The sequence below is a fragment of the Prionailurus viverrinus genome, chromosome X, assembly GCF_022837055.1.
Source record: "Prionailurus viverrinus isolate Anna chromosome X, UM_Priviv_1.0, whole genome shotgun sequence".
In the NCBI taxonomy this organism is placed as follows: Eukaryota; Metazoa; Chordata; class Mammalia; order Carnivora; family Felidae; genus Prionailurus; species Prionailurus viverrinus.
In genome coordinates, this window is record NC_062579.1 from 110,845,455 (window position 1) to 110,861,160 (window position 15,706).

Below are 15,706 nucleotides of genomic sequence, written 5' to 3' on the forward strand. Positions count from 1 at the left end.
CCCTCCTCTTTACAGCATAATGCCCAAGGCACCACACTGTTAAAGGCCAATAAAAAGCACCAAGACAGGTTGAAGGAGCTTCTTCTTGGTGTTTGAGTAAGGGGCCCTACACTCTTGCTTTACATTAGGCCCCACAAAATATGTGGCCAGGCCAGTGTCAACGTAGCAGCTTGTTTACTTAATTATGTTTTAAGAAACTTCTTAGAACGTCCAAATTATAGTCGATAAAAGAATATAGGTCTATGACAGGCTCCATTATAACCCCCGACCGAGAGGCTTCCGGATTTAACACAGGCGATAAAATTTGAGTGTCCCCACTTATTTCAAAAATCACCCGAAAGCTGAGGTATGAAAGAGAAATAGCAATACAAAGTACATGCGCAGAAAACAAAATGAAGACATTTTTGAAACCTCCAAATACAAAATAGAAGGAATGACTGCCAAGAGTAGTGAAGGTCGAACCGTATGCGGGAAGACGCAGACAGAGTGAGCCTGTGAATGCTGATCCGCAAAGAAAAACATGCACGGCGCACTCGTCCTTTGAATGTGGTATAAACTGCATCCAGACTCTTGTTTGCAGAACTGGAACGGAGTCAAAAGCTGGCAAAGGATGATTTCTCTAGACTGTATTTGGTTCTGGGAAGTCGAAATGGGGGTAAATGAGAAATCAAACTGGCAGTCATAGGAACAAAAAGCCGTGAGTCAGTAAAACAATGGACCAAGGGGAGACTGTGTTGCCAGCTGCTCTCCAGTGCAAACTGGGAGAAGGAGTGAAAGCTTGCGGAGCTCACAACCTGTGAGGAGGAACCTTCCTAATAGGAAAAGGAGCCCACCTCTTCTTCTACACAAATTTCCTGCATCTAATCTGTCTAAATTGCACCTGGACAAAGACACAATGTGAAAAGAGGAAGCAAAGATTTGGTTTTTAAGTTTATTTATTTGGAGAGAGAGTGAGCTGGGGAGGGCAGAGGGAGAAGGAGAGAATCCCAAGCAGGCTCCATGCTGTCAGTGCGGAGCCTGATGTGGGGCTCGAACCCATGAACCCTGAAATCATGAGCTGACCTGACTCAAAGTGGGACGCTTAACCGACGGAGCCACCGACGTGCCCCAGAACCAAAGATTTTTTTAAAAAACAAATATGAGGGAGAACACTCATCAACAGCAACACAAAATGTCACCATGGAACTGATAAAAATGTGAAGGATACTCCCAAGGATTTCTTTTTCTTTTTCGCTTTTTTGCTCTCATTCTCTCTCTCTCTCTCTTTTTTTTACATATGTATTTACTTTTCAGAGATAAACATAGCGTGAGCAGGGGAGGGGCAGAGAGAGAGAGAAGGAGACACAGAGTCTGAAGTAGTCTCCAGGCTCTGGGCAGTCAGCACAGAGCCCGACATGGGGCTTGAACCCACAAACCATGAGATCATGACCTGAGCCAAAGTCGGACGCTTAACTGATTGAGCCACCCAAGCACCCTTAGCTCTCTCTCTCTTTTTTAAAGTAGCTCCATGTCCACAGTGGGGCTTGAATTCCCGATCCTGAGATCGAGAGTCACATGATCTACCTACTGAGCTGGCCAGGCGTCCCCCTCCCAAGAATTTTTTTAAAATACTAGTGCAATGATTGTTATTAAAACAAAACAAAACAAAACAAAAACAAAACAAAACTTCTCTGTCTCTCAAAAATTAAAAAAACATTAAAAAAATTTAGGGGCACCTGGGTGGCTCAGTGAGTTAAGCAAATGACTTTGGCTCAGGTCACGATCTCACGGTTCGTGGGCTCGAGCCCCGCATCGGGTTCTGTGCTGACAGCTCAGAGCCTGGAGCCTCCTTCGGATTCTGTGTCTCCCTCTCTCTCTGTTCCTCCCCTGCTCATTCTCTGTCTCTCTCTGTCTCTCAAAAATGAATAAACGTTAAAAAAAAAAAAAACTTAAAGAAGAAATACAATAATCCAAAGAAATATGAAGTGCAGAATTCTGGAGAGAAATTAAAATGAAATAGTACATACTGAAATTAACATTACAACTCAACTGTGGATGCTTTTTCCATTTCATGGCAAAACGGGCAATGGTGGTCTCCTTGTTATACTGTACTGCATTTTGGAAAGTTCCTAAGAGTAGATCTTAAAAGTGCTTATCACAAGAAAAAAAATCATAACTATATGTGCTGATAAATGTTAGCTAAACTTCTTGTGGGAATCATTTTGCAATATATACGTGTATCAAATCATTATGTTGTACACATAAAACTATTACAATGTGATATGTCGGTCATATCTCAAAAATGTGAAATTAAAAGCAGCACAGAGGATAATGGACATTGCTGAAGATAAGGCAGCAGATGTATACAAAAAGTTAAGAAAAGCTTGGAAAATGGTGGGGTGCTCGGGTGGCTCAGTCGGTTGAGCATGTGAGTCTTGATTTCAGCTCAGGTCATGATCTCACAGTGGGTGAATTCGAGCCCTATGGTGGGGCTCCATACTGTCAGCTGGGGCTCCAAGTGGAGCCTGCTTGGGATTCTCTCTCTCTCTCTCTCTCTCTGCCTCTCCCCTGCTGAAGCTCTCTCTTCTGCCTTTCTCTCTCAAAATAAATAAAATAAACTTAAAAAAAATTTAAAAAGTTTATAAAATGGAATGGATATATATGTGACCATATATATATATATATATATATATATATATATATATATATATATAACTAAAACACACACATATATATATGTAACAAATTTTCTTAATTTATAGCAGCTATAACAACAATGAACATTTGTTTTCCTTAGCTTCTGTATGTTGAATTCAGGAGCATCTGAATTCTAAGGAATTGAGTTAAGAGGTCAGTTGAGATTCCAGTCCTATAAAGGCTTGAAATGGCCTAGAATACCCACGGCCCAAGTAACTCACTTGCCTGGATGGAAAATTAGTGTTAGTTGTTGTTGGAAGGTCTCAGTTACTCCGTCTGTGATCCTATCCATGAGTTCTTTGCCTTTACAATGTGTTGACTGCCTTTCCCAGAGTGAGTGACCCAAGAAATGAAGTCAGAAGGAACAAGGAACATCACTGCCACCACACTGTGGTCACTAAAAGTGAGGGACCAAGGCCAGCTCGAAATCAAAGGAACTAGAAATTAGGTAAGCTTTACCTTTGGAAGGGAGGAGTGTCAAAGATTCAAGGACTTATTTTAAAACCATCACAATATGCAAAACTTGTGGTATTTTTATGTTTTATTTATTTATTTTTTTTTGAGAGAGTGTAAGCCGGGGAAGGGCATGGAGACAGGGACAGAGGATCTGAAGCAGACCCTACGCTGACAGCAGCGAGCCCGATGTGGGGCTTGAACTCCCAAACTGTGAGATCATGACCTGAGCTAAAGTCAGACACTCAACCGACTGGGCCACTCAGGTGCCCCCAAATTCATATTATTTTATTTCATTGTATTTTAGATTTTATTTTTAAGTAATCTCCACACCCAACATGGGGCTCAAACTCACGACCCTGAGATCAAGAGTCACATGCCCTACTGACTGAGCCAGCCAGCGGCCCTTATTTTTTTTGTATTATTTTAAAATATAACTGTAAAAATAAAACATTTATCAGGAAAACTTTCCAGAAATAGAACAAAGCTTGAATCTCTAAATCAAAGGGGCATACTATGTCTCTTAAAAAAATGAAACAGAACAGTGAACATCTTATGGGAGCCTTAATAATTTAATGGATTCTAATCGTTCTTTGGGCAAGAGATAAAAATTCAACTTGCTCCTAAGGGGAAAATAAATCACACTGCCCTCCAGTTTTGGTTTTTCTTTTTTTCACAAAGAGAGTCAAATTTAGTAGACGTAGAACAATCCCGCAGAAAGAAAACTAGGTACAAGTGTTTTATAAACAGACAATTTATATTTTGAGATTAAAGCAATCGAAAATATACCTCTGAACGGAAAATAACTCAGAGAATATGAATCCCATGAATCCTCCTGGAAGCAGCAATCACTGCCTATAGTTGACGAGTGGCGATGGTGTCTAGAAAAGTGTCTATTTTATAAGCCCTTGAAACTATCCAAAACATATGCTTACAAAAGTTTAAAAAAAGTGGAGGAAGACTGAAGGTCCAATAAGCATTCTGATTTGCTTACTTTTTATAGTCAAAATCAAAGAGATTACTTCTCTCAATAAAGCAGCAGAGGGGTGCCTGGCTGGCTCGGTCAGTAAAGCGTGCCACTCTTGATCTTGGGGTCGTGAGTTCAAGCCCCATGTTGGGCCCGGAGTCTACTTAAAAAATAAAGTAGCATAGATTTAAGCACATTAAAAGGTACAAAAAAGATCAGTATGACACCTAATGCACAGCAACAAAATAAAAAATCAACAAGTGGAAGTATGTCAAACTATGAAGCTGCTGTGCAGCAAAAGAAACAAAAATGAAAAGGAGAAAATATTTGCAAATTAGAGATCTCATCAGGGGTTAATATCCAAAATATAAGGAACTCATACAACTTAACAGCAATTAACTGATTAATTAATAATGCAATTGAAAACATGGGCAAAAGGCCTAGTTTTCCCAAAGATATTCAGAGGACCGATAGAGCCGTGAAAAGGTGCTCATGACCACTAATCAAAAAGAAAATGAAAATCCAAGCCACAATGAGATATTAACCCATTCCTACCTGTGTATGCACCCTGTATACTACGGGTGGGAATGCAAACTGGTACAGCTACTGTGGAAAACAGTATAGAGACCCACCCCCAAATTAAAAATAGAACTACCATATGACCCAGAAACCCCACTTCTGGGTATATATCCAAAGGAAATGAAAGCACTATGTCAAACAGATATTTGCACTCCTATGTTTATGGCAGCCTGTTTTACAAAAGCCAAGCCATGGAAATGACCTCTGTGTCCATCGACAGATGAATGAATAAAAAAAAAAGTGAGATATATATATATATATATATATATATATATATATATATATAAAATGGAATATTATTCAGCCATAAGAAAAGGAAATCCTGTTTGCAACAACATGAATGGATTTCGAGGACGTTATACTAAGTGAAATAAGTCAGACAGAGAAAGACCAATACGGTATGATCTCACTTACGTGTGGAATCATCACACTCTGAGAAAAATAATAGAATGGTGGTTGCCAGGGGTTAGTGGTGGGGGAAAAGAGATGTTGGTCAAAGAATACAAACTTTCAGTTATAAGATGAGTAAATTCTGGAATCTAAAGTACAGCATGGCAACTATAGTTAATAATTCCGTGTTGTATACTTGGAAGTTGCTATGAGAATACGCCTTTAATATTCTCACCAAAACGACAACAATACGGTGATTATGTGAGCTAAAGAATGTATTAACTACTCTCACTGCGGTAAACACTTCACAATAAATACGTGGACCACATCCTCACACTGAATAAACTTACACAGCATTATATGACAAACTTATCTCAATAAATCTAGAAAATACAGTGTAGCGAATGTCTCCCAGTTACTGCATTTTTTTTTTTTTTTAATTTAAGCCTTGGGTCAAATTAGTAAACAACACTGAACTTGTATTTAGAGTGCAATTATGATAAAAATGCTACATCAAAGAACATATGGAGCTACAGCTGAAGAAGTGCCAGAGGAAAATGCACAGACTTAAATATTAATAACAAGAAAGAAGGAGGTCGCCTTCCAGCGTCTGGTCCGGCATGCACAGAGCTGGGAAATCGCCTCTCCCGTCCTCACAAGAGGAACGAAGCTGAACAAACAGAAAGCGACCACTGTCCTTAGATCCGTCACAGACACAATGTCGCGCGGCAAACCACGCACCCCAAGTTAGAAAGACAGGTGGATTCGGAGAATCACAGGTTACCAGAGGCTAAGGTCAGGGGCAGAAGCCTGCTGCTGGAGCCAGTCCAGGAAAAGGTAAAGTGTCCTTGATGAATCCCTGGAGGCTCCGTGCGGAAAAAAGTCTGCCGGGGGACGGCCGCGCTCCCGTGAGTTTCTACCTCCAGGAACCCTACCGGGTTCTCGCAGTGATGACGGGAGAAAAATCCCTGTGCTTCAGGAAGGAGGAGGAGAAAAGTAGCTATTTTGAAAGATGCCCAGAGCATTCTGTTCTTAACAAGCCTCCCCTCGAGAAAAACAATTTTACCGGGCCTTACCTATTGGGATTTTACCGGAGCCTAACTGATGGGGGGGAAAGGGAAATACCCAAGCCCAGCGGCAGGCTCTAACCTTCAGATGAGAAAGGCTAATGCCTGCCTCTAGCCCCGGCTAGTCTTCCTGTCTTGAGGGGGGGGGGGGGTGGCCGACTGGTGAGTATGAGTGACAGCCACAGCCCCGGGGGCACGGCCTTACTGAAAAGCCCAGACTTAATCATACAACCTAGGATGCTTCCCCTCCCCTAGGCCCAACCACCACATCGATACAACTCCTGTCTCATAAGGGAGGAATACGGCAGAAGCAACTGCGTGTCTCAGATTTTATTTAAGAAGTCTCTAGGGAAAGCCAGAGACAACAGGGGAGACAAAAAAAGAGAGACAGAGAGAGAACAGCTCGGGAAATTTTAGCTTCTGACAACTGCGGCTACAGCAAATAGGAAACACAGCCTAACTCTCCCAGTTAGATAAATATGAATCCTCATTCTAAGTCTTTGTTTACCTCAGTTCCTTTTACCCACTACAGTGTGTTTGCCTTAAAACAAAACAAAACAAAACAAAACAAAACAAAACAAAACAAGGGGCCCCCTGGGTGGCTCAATGGGTTAAGACTCTTTGGTTCAGGTCATGATCTCACAGTTCATGGGTTTGAGCCCTGCATCGGTCTCTGCGCTGACAGTGGGCAGCCTGCTTGGGATTCTCTCTCTCTCTCTCTCTCTCTCTCTCTCTCTCTCTCGTCTCTCCTCCGCTCTCTCTGTTTCTCTCAAAATAAATAATCATTTAAATAAATAGTTTAAAAAATTACAAGGCATATTAAAACACAAAAGACATAGTTTGAAGAGACAGAGTGAGCATGAGCACCAGACTCCGAGAGGGCAGAGATGCTGGAATTATCAGACAGGGAATTTTATTTTATGTATTTATTTTTTTGAAATATAATAGGCTATATAAATTAACAGAAAATAGAAAAACAATTGAAGCAATAATTAAAGCAAAGACTTGCTATTCTATTTTTTTAGACATTATTTTTTAATTTTTTTTAACATTTATTCATTTTTGAGAGAGAGAGAGAGACAGACTGACAGACAGACAGAACCCAAAACAGGTTTCAGGCTCTGAGCTGTCAGCACAGAGCCCGACGTGGGGTTCGAACTCATTAACTGTGAGATCATGACCTGAGCCCAAGTCAGGCACTCAACCGACTTAGCCACCCAGGCGCCCCAACATTATTCCTGTTTTTAAAAAATGTTTGTTTATTTTTCAGAGGGGGAATAAGGGGCAGAGACAAAGGGGAGACAGAGGATTGGGCTCTGTGCTGTCAGCAGAGAGCCTGATGCAAGCAAGGCTCGAACTCACAAACCACAAGATCGTGACTTGGGCCAAAGTCAGAAGATTAACCGACTGAGCCACCCAGGGTCCCCAAGACTCGCTATTCTAGAAAATAGTCAAGAAAACAATATATCATTAAGTGACTTAAAGAAAGCACAAACATACAAAATGAAGGTTAATTATCAGAAAACAACCACCGTACGAGATAAGAAACACAAGTGACTACTTTTGAAAATGTCATGCAAATACATGTTTTCAGCCATTATTTCTTCAAATAAGTTTTCTGACCCTTCTCTCTTCTCCTTCTGGAACTCCTATAATGAGAACATTACTCGGCTTGATTTTGTCCCATGAGTCCCTTGAGCTATTTTCACTTTATAAAATTCTTTTTCCATTTTGCTGCACTGTTGGAGGGAACTGCTCAGCCCTGTCTTTGAGTTCACTGATCCTTTTTTGTGCTTCCTCTTGTCTGCTGGCAAACCCCTCTAGTGTATTCTTCAGTTCGATCATTGTACTCTTTGTTCTGTTTGGAATGTTCCTGTATTTCCTCTTTGTTCAAGTTCTCACTGTGTTTATCCATTCTTCTCCCAAATTCGGTGAGCATCTTTATGACTATTACTTTGAACCCTTTATTAGGTGAATTATATATCTTCATTTCATTAAGGTTATTTTTCTGAGGTCTTATATTGTTCTTTCATTTGGAATATATTCCTCTGTTTCCTCATTTGGCTTGACTCTCTGTATTGGTTTCTAAGCATTAGATGAAACAGCCATCTCTCTTTGAAGAGAGAGAACCTCTCTTTGAACCCTCTTTGAAGGGTTGGCCTTGCATAAGAGATGAACTTTATAGTTCAACCCTAGTCTACTTCTTGCTTGTCTCTCAAAGCTTTGTGATTGTTCACGTAGCCTATTTTATTTTTAATAGCTCCCAGTATTTGGGCAGGGGAGGGGGTGCGGTGTCAAGATCAGTCAATGTCCCAAAGTACCGAGATTCAAGCTGATTGGGAGCCAGACCCTTAGGCACTAGCTTTATTTATTTTTTATTTTTTATTTTTTAAGATTTATTCATTTTTCAGAGACAGAGAGAGACAGAGTATGAGTCAGGGAGGGGCAGAGAGAAAGGAAAACACACAATCCGAAGCAGGGTCCAGGTTCTGAGGTGTCAGCCCAGAGCCCAACATGGGGCTCGAACTCATCAACTGTAAGACCATGACCTGAGCTGAAGTCGGATGCTTAACTGACTGAGCCACTCAGGCGCCCCTTAGGCAACAGCTTTTAAAGAATCCAAATATATAGGGTCCTGTGGGACCACAATTATAAGCTCTGCTGGCCATCAGAACTCTTAAAAGATCAGAACAATATTATCAACTTTTATGACCTAGGTGACCTTTGTATAACAGTATACTCAACATTTGCAGAATATATTTTCTTCTCAAGTACACATGGTCCAGTCCCCAAGACTGGCCCCAAAAAGTCTCAATACATTTGAAAGGACCAACATCATCTAGAGTAAGTTGTCTGACTACAACTGAATTAAATTAGAAATAAAAGAACGAAATCTAAAAGCACACTCCTAAATAATCCATGGATCATAGAAAAAAAATCATAAAGAAAGTTAGAAAATATTTTGAACTAAATGACAGTACAAATACAATACATCAAAATATGTAGGACACAGATAATGTAGCATTAAAAAAATATGTAATTATAATGCTTATATCAGAAAATAATGGCCTCCATTTGGTGACCTAAAATTCCATCTTAAAAAGTTAGAAAAAGAAGAGCATTGTAAAGCCAAAGTGAAGAGATGGGACAGAATAATAAAGATAATACCAGTTATAAATGAAATTGAAAACAGATAACCAATAGAGAAAATTAACAAAGATGGCTAATGGCTATGGATTTCTTTCTGGAGGAAAGAACATGTTCTAAAATTAGATAGTGTTCATTATTGTATATTTCTGCAAGTACCCTAAAAACATTAATTGCACATTAAAAAAAATTTTTTAACGTTTATTTTTGAGAGAGACAGAGTGTGAGCAGGGGAGGGGCAGAGAAAGAGAGAGACAGAATCTGAAGCAGGCTCCAGGCTCTGAGCTGTCAGCACAGAGCCCCATGTGGGGCTTAAACTCACCAACCTCAAGATCATGACCTGAGCTGAAGTCAGACCCTAACCGACTGAGCCACCCAGGTGCCCCTTAATCGCACATTTTAAATAGGTAAAAAGCATGGTATGTGGCTTATATCTCAACTAAAGGTTTTTTAAATTGGTTATGGTTACTAGAAAAGATCAAAAAGTAAGATAAATTCATAGATTTCTCAAAGGAGAGAAATTACTAACATCAGCAACAAAAGGGATTATAAACATAGATCCCACAGCCATAAAATAATGCTAATGGATTTGACAAATAGATGAAATAGACAAGTTCCTTACAAAATGATACTTAACAAAACTGACACTTTTTTAAAGTTTATTTTGAGAGAGAAAGAGAGCGAGCGAGCACAAGTGTGCATGTGCTAGCAAGTGGGGGAGGGGCAGAGAGAGTGGAAGAGAGAGAACCCCAAGTAAATGAATTCATTATTAGAAATTTTTCACAAAAAAATCTGAGACCTATTTCAAAACCTCTCAAACATTTAAGGAAGAAACAAAGCCAATCTTGCTGAAACTCCTAGAAATAAGGAGGAAACATTGCTTCTTGACATGTTTGTGTGTGTGTGTGTGTGTGTGTTTAATTTGAGAGAGAGAGAGAGAGAGAGCATGAATGAGGGAGAGGGGCAGAGGGAGGGAGAGAGAGAGAGAGAGAGAGAGAGAGAGAGAGAGAGAGAGAATCCCAAGCAGGCCCCACACTTAACAGAGTTCAAAGATCATGACCTGAGCCGAAATCAAGAGTTGGACACTCAACAGACTGAGGCGCCTGGGGGCCCCCACATCTTGACATGTTATGAGACTAGGGTAAAACTAACACCAAAACCAGGCAAAGACATTACAACAAAAGAAGACTATCAAGTAATGTTCTTCATGAACATAACAGAAAGACTCTCAAAAATATTAGCAAAACAGGGGCACCTGGGTGGCTCAGTCGGTTAAGCGTCTGACTTTGGCTTAGGTCGTGATCTCACAGTTCGTGAGTTCAAGCCCCACATCGGGCTCTATGCTGACAGCTCCAAGCCTGGATCCTGCTTTGGATTCTGTGTCTCCCCCTCTCCCTGCCCTTCCCCGGCTCACGCTCTCTCTGTCTCTCAATAGTAAATAAACGTTAAAAAAAATATTAGCAAAACAAATCCAATAATATATAAAAAGTGTAATATGGAATGACCATGTAAGATTTAGCTCATAAAATCAAGGTATAAATACAACTTAAAAAAATTGTTTTAATGTTTATTTTTGAGAGAGAGAGAGAGACAGACAGAGTGTGAGTCAGGGAGGGGCAGAGAGAGGGAGACACAGAATCCAAAGCAGGCTCCAGGCTCTAAGCTGTTAGCACAGAGTCCGACGTGGGGCTCGAACCCACAAACCGTGAGATCGTGACCTGAGCCAAAGTTAGATGTTTAATGGACTGAGCCACCCAGGTACCCCTGGTAGGTATATATAACTTTTGAAAATCAATCTAAACCATTCACAGTTTAACAGTAATATTCTAGATCTTGACAGAACTTTGGGTTACACAAATGTTGTATTTGTCAAACACTTAACATGGCTGCATTTCCTTTCATGTAAGTTTTGCTTCACATTTAAAAAAATCCTATAAACAAGTACTAAAGTCTAGTTAATGCTATGCATACTGAATTCTTTAGGGTAAAGTTTACTAACGTCCACAGCTTACTTTGAAATGCATTACAATTTTTTTAGATTACTAGAGAGATATATGAATGGATATTTTTACTTTGAAATGCATTAAAAATTTTTTTAGATTACTAGAGAGATACATGGATAGATATTTGATAGAGCAAATACAGTAAAATGTAAAGGGTACAATGTATGACTTATCTACGGGAGTTTAGGTATGTTTGAAACTTATTATAACAATATGCTAGGAAAAAAGAATGACAAATCTTTAAAAATACTATTGAGAGATATAGAATAATGCTTGCATGATTCATAAGGCATACCATGTTTTTGAGTAGGAAAACACACTGCATAAACACGTCGTTTTTCTCAAAGTAAGAGATAACTAGCAAAGTGGATTCTATAATCCATATTTTAAAAAGTGGGGCACCTGGTCATGATCTCACGGTTCATCGGTTCGAGCCCCGTAGTGGGCTCTCTCTGCTGTCAGCATAGATCCTCTGTCTCCTTCTCTCTCTGCCCTTCCCCCTTTCACTCTCTCTCTCGAAAAAAAATAAATAAATAAACATTTTTTTAAGTAAAAAAAAAGAAGGAGGAGGAAGAGGAGAACTAATCTTAACAAATATTCAAACACATTATAAGCTTTTTAATAATTTAAAGCATATGATTCTGGCTCATGGGCAGCTCAATAGCATAGAATACACAATTGAGCTATATATGCAAATAGACACAGGAGATTTTTTTTATGATACATGGCCATGTTTGTGGATAGAAATCAATTATTCAATATATGGTTCGGTGTCCCCTGGGTAAGTGTCTGGCAAAAAATTAGGTTAGATCTCTTCCTCACGCTTTATTATTATTTTTAATGCTATTTCCTTTGAGAGAGTATGTGCGCGTGTGGGGCAGGGGCAGAGAGAGAGAGAGAGAGAGAGAGAGGGGGAGAAAGAGAGAGAATCCCAAGCAGGCTCCGTGCCACCAGCACACAGCTGAACATGGGGCTCAATGACACGAACCATGAGACCATGACCTGAGCCAAAATCCAGAGTTGGATGCTTAACAGACTGAGCCCCCCAGGTGCCCCTCTTCCTTACACTTTAAACCAAAATAAATTAATTCCACATGTAGCAAATATTTAAAAATAATGAAGTCATAAATATTCCAGAAGAAACTATGGAATGTTTTTCAGTAATTACAGGGTAGAGAAGGCTCATAGTAGTAACACAAAACCTAGAGGTCACCAAAAAAAAGATCATTAAAATACTACATTAAAATAAAGTCCATGGAAAGGAACACAGTAAACAAAGTCAAAAGAAATAGAAAAATATTTAAAAAAAATTTTTAAATATTTGTAACACATTATAAATGGCCATTTCACGTTATAAATGGCTTGCGTTCACACATAAAGAAAGCTTAAAAACTCAGGAGAAAATTAAGCGAAGGATTCCAATAGACAAGATAGAAACAGACTGAGTAAAGGAATGAAAATGAATGATTTTAAGGTGTCCTCAGAACTTGCTCTATGATCTCTTCCAGATTTACTGCTGATGCCCAATACCACTTGGATAGACATTTCCTAGCGTAGTTCTTTGCTTTGTGCTTCCACTTAAAATTGGGTCTAAATCCAAATGTTGGCCAATGCCTAGAACTGTGCTGTTCAACCGGGCAACCACTATCCCTATGTAACTATTTATATTTAACTTAATTAAATTTAGAAGTTAGTTCTTCAGTCATACTAGCTCTGTTTCAATAGTCACATGTGGCTAGGGGCTTCTGTATTGGATAATGCAGATATAGAACACTTGATTATCGCAGAGACTTCTACGGAGTTCTTTTTGTTGTTGTTGTTGTTTTTAATTTTAAAACACGGAAGCTTCACGAATTCGCGTGTCATCCTTGGCGGGGGCCTTGCTGACCTTCTCTGTATCATTCCAGTGTTAGTAATATGTGCTGCCCAGGTGAGCACGGAGCACGAACAGTTCTGATGTAGAGCCCAAACTGCAGAATCTTGCTTACTACACCTGAATACGTGTCAGATTCCCTGGAGAAGTTTATTAAAAATATCAACTTCTGGGGCGCCTGGGTGGCGCAGTCGGTTAAGCGTCCGACTTCAGCCAGGTCACGATCTCGCGGTCCGGGAGTTCGAGCCCCGCGTCGGGCTCTGGGCTGATGGCTCAGAGCCTGGAGCCTGTTTCCGATTCTGTGTCTCCCTCTCTCTCTGACCCTCCCCCGTTCATGCTCTGTCTCTCTCTGTCCCAAAAATAAATAAACGTTGAAAAAAAAAAAATCAACTTCTATCTCACACGTAAACGGCACGCCACTGTTTAAAACCTGCTGATGGTTCTTTATCACTTAGATCAAGGGTAGACAAATTATGACCCCTGGGTCAAATCTAGCCCATTGCCTTTTTTTTTTTTTTTTTTTCCAGTAAGATTCTACTGGAACGCAGCCATGACCATTCATTTACTTATTATTCGTTGCTGCTTTTGAACCCAAGGGTAGAATTGAGGCAGAAATGAGTAATTGCAAGACAGAAGGTAGGGTCAACAAAGCTCTATTTACTATATGGCCCTTTGCAAAACAAAACAAAACAAAACAAAACAAAACAAAATACCAGCACAAAAAACGGTTGTTGATCCTTGACTTACAGGATAAAGTCTAAACGTTGGCCTGACCTACACAGGTAGTATCTAAGATCTTACAAAATTTAGCCACTGCCTCTCATTTCATGTCATGACCCAGCAATAACTAACCCATTTTGGTATCGTAGTACTTTCCGCTGTGCCCTATTTATACCATGTCTCTTATGTAGTGTCCAACATCTTGACTTTCCTTCTTTCCTACACCACAATGATTAGGGGGGAAAAAAGGGAAAAGGAGGGTGCCTTGGCTGGCTCAGTCGGTAGAGCATGTGCCTTGATCTCTGGGTTGTGAGTTCAAGCCCCATGTTGGGTGTAGAGATTACAAAATTAAATTTTAAAAAATTTAAAAAAAAATTTAAAGGAATTTTTTAAAGAATTAAAAAAAAATGTTTAAAGGAAAAAGAACAAAAGGAAAACCATAGTCTTTAATGTCTTTATTCTCTGACCACTAATTTTCATGGCCCATGCCAATTGTTAGGGACAAAGAAAGTAGGTTCCTTACCAGGACAGATTCAGAATCTTAATTTTTTTTAGGCATCTCTGCTTTTGTACATATATGCTGAAATGTACTTTGTCTATCACTTCCATACATACTTTGGTCACATCTTTACCACAGTAATGCAATTGCCTGGCTACACACCTATTTCCCTCAACAGACTTGGAGCTCCTAAAGGAAGGAAGCCTGACATTCGTCTTTGACTCCATAGCGAGTACAAGCCCAGCACTGAGTCAATGCTCAGAGAACACCCACCGAAATAAACCTCAGTCCCCAGGAAGCATTCATCTTCTGGAATGAGAAATTGGAGGGAAGAAGTGGAGGGGCTACCTGTTCATCCTTTTTCTCTTCTCCTGTGAAGCTAACATCTAATTTCTGGTGCCCTCAAGGCATAGCAAAAAGTCTTCTTAAATTAGCATATTATTGACTTCCTTTTATCATGTTTGCTTAATCTGGTTTAATAATATTTTAATTATTTGTTGGTGAGATTCACATCTTAAGGTAACTATTCTGTCAAGCACAAGTTTAAAAGTCTAATATACAGGAGAGACTGAGGGTGTTTGTATCTCTAATATGTTACTAGTGGAATACAAATAACTAATGTGATTCCAAATTACCTTTGGAGTTCGGATCAGACGTGGCTGGTAAATGAGGTTTTCGTATGAGGTTCATTTATTAAGAATTTCCATGTAGTATCTATCCCTGTTTTTATTTATTATTGGGACAGAGAGAGACAGAGCATGAACGGGGGAGGGGCAGGGAGAGAGGGAGACACAGAATCGGAAACAGGCTCCAGGCTCCGAGCCATCAGCCCAGAGCCTGACTCGGGGCTCGAACTCACGGACCGCGAGATCGTGACCTGGCTGAAGTCGGACGCTTAACCGACTGCGCCACCCAGGCGCCCCTATCCCTGTGTTTTTATAGGACTGTGAGTCCTATACTTTTGTTCTAAGTGTTCAGGACGCCAAAGCAGAATAAACTGATTGCCATCTCTTGTGTGCAAGAAGCGGGAAGACTGTTTTGGGAAGATTTGTCCAGTTGGATTGACTGGAGACTGGTAGGGCAAGTTTTCAAGTTAGCAATCCTGGAATCCCTAAGACCTATAAAAATCCACATTGCTCTCAAACTTTTCCCAGAGGAGCCTTCAAGAGACACCTTTCACACACATTGCCGAACCGTGGATTGGGCTTAAGTCTACAACATTAACTCCATATTATAGAATTCAGCCATCCAGAATCAACTTCGGCTGGTCCGTGTTGTCATATCTGCATATGTAATCGGAAGCGCGTCTTCATCCAAAGAGAAAGCATTCCC

At 40.1% G+C, this 15,706-nt stretch overlaps 1 non-coding gene across 1 annotated transcript; it reads right to left on the reverse strand.

Moving 5' to 3' along the window:
* Nucleotides 1–13,113: 13,113 nt before the first annotated feature.
* LOC125157996 (U6 spliceosomal RNA) lies at nt 13,114–13,220 on the reverse strand. Its single transcript, XR_007149130.1, has one exon. It is a non-coding gene; the product is annotated as a U6 spliceosomal RNA (small nuclear RNA).
* Between the last annotated feature and the right edge of the window lie 2,486 nt (nt 13,221–15,706).